We start from the raw sequence: 5000 nt of genomic DNA, 5'->3' as shown, positions 1-5000 counted from the left end.
AGAGCAGCCTCTGTTCAGCCCCTAAACAGGCCACGTGGCAGTACACAGCTAAGCAGATGAAGGCAATGGTGCGGTCGCCATGCTCCTCATTAACCTTAATTCTGAAGTTAAACGAACTTGAACAGAAAACTGCTGATATATTTTTATTTTAGCCACAGGGCCGTTTTATAGGGGAAAAGCCAGAGAGGACCCAGGCTCAAGGACTTCCTTTATAAAAAAGGGTAATAATAACAATACAATTGTGATAATAAAATTGGTTTTATTATTCAAAAATAACATGATCGAAAGGCAGTGTACCCCATCCATTCTAAGGCGGTGCCCCCTACCCCATTTGGTAAATTGGCAAAAGCAAAAAATTCGAAAAATAAGTAGTGTTAATCTTGAATTACAATCATAAATGGAGCTAGAATACCATGATGATGCAAAATGTAGGTAAGGTAACCTATTAAGACCTATCCTGTGTACTTATTGTAATGTAAGATTAACGTATCATTATAATCTATAGTACAAACTGAATATTGTAGTCAAAGTTATTCTATCAGTCCATAAAACTGAGAAAAATAAAATTAGATGTTTTCGTTGGCACCTAACTTCTTTCTCGAAGAAATACGGTTTATCACAAATCTTAGTCCATTTATCTATTTGCCTTGTACTTTCATTTTCATGTCGAAGGGCCCCCTTTGTCTGAATCCGAACCTGCAAGGCCACATGGCCACGGCATAGACTCCTGCAGGTCTAAACTGTAAGGATCTCGGGGCGGCAGGAGGCCCTTGAGACCTAGGGGCCGGATACTCAAAACCGTTGCAATGTCGCAGGGCCTTCGAAGACGATACTCGAAACCAAAACAGCCGCCAAGTTATGACGTCACACACTGTAATGTACCTTGTACGTTACAGCTGCTCTGGGGCTCTCGTCCGGACTTCAAACCGGATTTAGTACCGTTTATTTCCCGATTACTTAGTCGACAGAAACCTTAACTTGACTAAAAACTAAAACATGCCTTTTAATACCGGGTGATTTTATAGTCTGGCGTTTTCTTTACCTTCCACGCTTTATCATTATTTTGAATCAATATAATATGAATGTAAATTGAGTTGACAGACGACAAACGCGACTATTCTTTTGTGGATATTTATATTCATGACCGACGTTGCAGCATTAAAGATACAGGGAATCCGTAGATTCTTCCTATGAAAAACCTTTGATGCCAAATATCCAAGTATACAATCCTTTCAAGAATTATTATTACAATGATTCAGTTACTCTTGCGTATGTCTATTTACATCGTTTTACTTTTGCGCAAAGCCGTTTTTTGCCTGATGATTTTACGCACCCATCACACAGTGCTTCGAAAAGTTTCTATTTGCCATGTATCACAGTAAAAAAAATGTATATAACAATTAGTCATATCAGGGATCTGATAAACACAACATAAAGAATTTAGGAAATCATTTTGGGATGCGTAATACCTAAATTACCACACATTTACAATCATTTATGTGCTGGGGACCAATGAGGAAAAATGTATATTACAATCTTATTTTTTTGCCCGACGATGATAGCCAATACTGTCACTTTCTCTTTGTCTATAGATCATGCGCTATGGAAAGGAGAGTTATTCACGTAAATCTATCATAGTTCATTTATATTACAGCACTTGGATGCATCTTTGTAAATATTACTAAGGGAGAGTCGCTGGGCCTTCCATGGTGTTGGTGGCCGTTGAAGGCGTGGTAAAAGGACAGCTGCGATGCATGGCTCTCCATTGTTGTTGCGTCTAGCCCGATTGATCAATTAACTACCGATCTGCCCTCTCTTGGCAGTCTTTGGAATTAACTTAAAATGTAAACACTGACCTTGCAATTGCTTAATGCATTGTAAAACTTGTTTTGAGTATGGGCGGTTCACAATGTAGTAAGTTAGGTACTATGTAGTAAGGTCGTCGACCTTATAACGGATGGGTTGTCCTGAATACCCCGGCCCTGACCCCATCTGACAGCCTATTATCATTTCCCAGGCCTGTCGAAGGGCGTGGCCATCCCTTTCTGAAAGGGCAAAGGGGATCGCTGGGACAGCAGCTTGGTATGCTGAGCAGCGGCTCAGCATACCAAGGAAGGTCCTCGCTCTTATCCTTCTGAGGCGTATGAGAGACCACTGACTGAGGCACCAGAAACAAACAATTTGGATTCACTCTTGGCAAATATCATGAATTTATTCGCAAACAGCCTACGTCGACATGAAGAAGGCAGTTGACTCAGTGTGCTATCAATCACTTTGGGAGATCCCGAGACTTAGGAAAATGCCAACAAAGATAGTCGGGTTAAAAGCAGAAAGCTGTACAAGGTAACGGGTGCGTCTCTTTCTTGTGTATTCAGGAGGTAAGGCTAACAAAGCTTTTCATTCCTTGCATGGATAACAGGCAGAGCCATCACCCAAGTCAGGTGAAGCAACACTGGACAACATTATGGTCCCCGACCTTGACTTTACTAATAACTTTGCTGACTTATATTAGGACTACGGGTCTCTTGGACCAAGACCAAGACCCAGACCTTTAGGGGAGAACCTGTTCATTCAAAGCCACACAGTGTTACGCATTTTGGTACCGTAGTTCATGACGCTGGGCTGTCAGACAAGGAAGTCAGTAGTCTAGACAGATTGGCCTGAAAGCAGGAGCTACGACCTCGATTGACAAGAGTACTCGGAGATGACGATACCCGAGCGGAACCGTCTCCAAGACCCTGTTACTGCCAGTTTTGCTGCGTAGAAGCGCGATTTTGACTTCATCCCATGCCTTGGAACCTCAGCTTGACGCCGTTTGCCTTGCACTGATGATGGAGTCTGTGTTCAGTCAGCGACGACACAGCAGGCTAAACAGGGAACCGTTACTCGCACCATCCAGACCCATTGGTGAAATAATTTAAAAACATGCTGATTCCTATGCAGTTAAAAACTCCGGTAAATGTTTCAACTGTCGGCCCTAATTCAAATAAGATGTATACCGCCACTGCTTTGATTTCAAAATAAATAAATAAATAAATAAATAAATAAATAAATAAATAAATAAATAAATAAATAAATAAATATATATATATATATATATACATATATAGTCACATACATGTATATGTATATATATATACATGTGTGTGTGTGTACGTGTGTGTGTACGTGTGTGTGTGTGTACGTGTGTGTGTGTACGTGTGTGTGTGTACGTGTGTGTGTGTACGTGTGTGTGTGTGTGTGTGTGTGTGTGTGTGTGTGTGTGTGTGTGTGTGTGTGTGTGTGTGTGTGTGTGTGTGTGTGTGTGTGTGTGTGTGTGTGTGTGTGTGTGTGTGTGTGTGTGTGTGTGTGTGTGTGTGTGTGTGTGTGTTGTGTGTGTGTGTGTGTGTGTGTGTGTGTGTGTGTGTGTGTGTGTGTGTGTGTGTGTGTGTGTGTGTGTGTGTGTGTGTGTGTGTGTGTGTGTGTGTGTGTGTGAGTGTGTGTGTGTGTGTGTGTGTGTGTGTGGGTGTGTGTGTGTGTGTGTGTCTGTGTGTGTGTGTGTGTGTGTGTGTGTGTGTCCGCGTGCGCGCGTGTGTCTGTATGAATGAATGTATGTATACATTCACAAATGTGTATGCATACATATATAGAGAGAAAAAGAGATAGAAAAAAAACTGTTCGATAAATAGATAAGTAAATAAATATATGACTCGCAGCGGATATTCCACGGAACAAAATAGTTACGAGGCTCTCCTCTCTCCCTCTTTCACCCTCCTCTTACCTTCCGCCTCTTCTCTCCCTTTCCTTGCTTCTCCTTCCCCTCTTCCTTCCCCGTTCTGTCGCTCCTCGACTCTCGAATCCTCCTTGCACTCACTCCTCCCGCGTAGCTCTTCCTCACTAAGCTCCCAACCCTCCTTCCCTCCTTCATCCCCTTCCCTCCCTCTTCCATCTTTCTTCTTCCTCCGAGGCCCTTCTGAAACCTGGCCGAATGCGCGAGTGACGCAGACTGGGCGTCGCCCGGCCAGGTGACACCTTCCCCCCCCCCCCCCCCTTGCCCATCCTGCTTCCCCTTCAAGTGTGTGTGTGACAGAGAGAGAGAGAGAGAGAGAGAGAGAGAGAGAGAGAGAGAGAGAGAGAGAGAGAGAGAGAGAGAGAGAGAGAGAGAGAGAGAGAGAGAGAGAGAGAGAAAGAGAGATACTGGGCTTAAGGACTCGTATTCATCATTTCATATATCTTATTTTATTTAGCTTTTATTTGTTTATTGGTCTATCCTTTTATTTGGATTTTTCTATGTTTATCTATCTTGTTTAATTGATCAGCACATGAATTCAGTTGAATAAAGACACTTTTTCAAACTGAGGTCATTCAAGAAGCAAAAAATGTCGGCGCTCCAACGCAGCCAGGACGCGCTGACGCCCGCGATTCCTCGCCTGAGAACGCGGGGCGCGTCCGTGCCCAGTGAGGGCCCGGCCGCAGGAGGTCGGCCTGAGCGCGCCGTTCCCGCGGCCGCGCGCCGGGAGCAGAGCGTCGCCCGTCGCGGCCTCCCCGCGCCGCTGCCGACATTCCACGGCGCCGCTGCGTCAACGGGACCGTTACCGGAGACATTCCCTCGGGACACCGACGCCTAGTAATCATAGGCCTCTCTCTCGGCCCAGGAGGTTCAAGTGGAGCGAGTTCAATCACTTTCTTCTATTCTTCCTTGAAGTATTTTAGACTGATAGCCAGGATGATTTTGTTTACCAAATTATCATGTTTCCCCTTTATAGTGCCATTGATGGATGCCTTTTAAAAAGGAAAGGAAATGTCTCTGTCTGTCATAGCGCACCAAAGCTGACCCTGCAGACACCGGGGTGTTCACCTTCCACAGCGCCGTTCCCTCCATGGAACGCCTCGAAGGAAACGCTTGGCAGTCACTTGACTGCCCGAGAAGAGATGACAGTAGCTGATATTTCCAGCGACCCGGGAATTTTGTCTGTTGCCTTTCAGTATTCGACGCAGCTGCCAGGGTGCCGAACCGCACG

The 5000-nt window shown here is 44.6% G+C and overlaps 1 protein-coding gene across 1 annotated transcript in view; it reads right to left on the bottom strand.

The window, feature by feature from the left end:
• Window positions 1-5000, bottom strand: part of LOC113808733 (cadherin-99C) — a 71605-nt gene that overhangs the window by 37373 nt on the left and 29232 nt on the right. The window lies entirely within an intron of this gene.

Source organism: Penaeus vannamei, chromosome 32, assembly GCF_042767895.1.
Source record: "Penaeus vannamei isolate JL-2024 chromosome 32, ASM4276789v1, whole genome shotgun sequence".
NCBI lineage: Eukaryota > Metazoa > Arthropoda > Malacostraca > Decapoda > Penaeidae > Penaeus > Penaeus vannamei.
The sequence above is the reverse complement of the archived record's forward strand: the minus strand, read 5'-3'. Positions and strand labels throughout refer to the sequence as shown.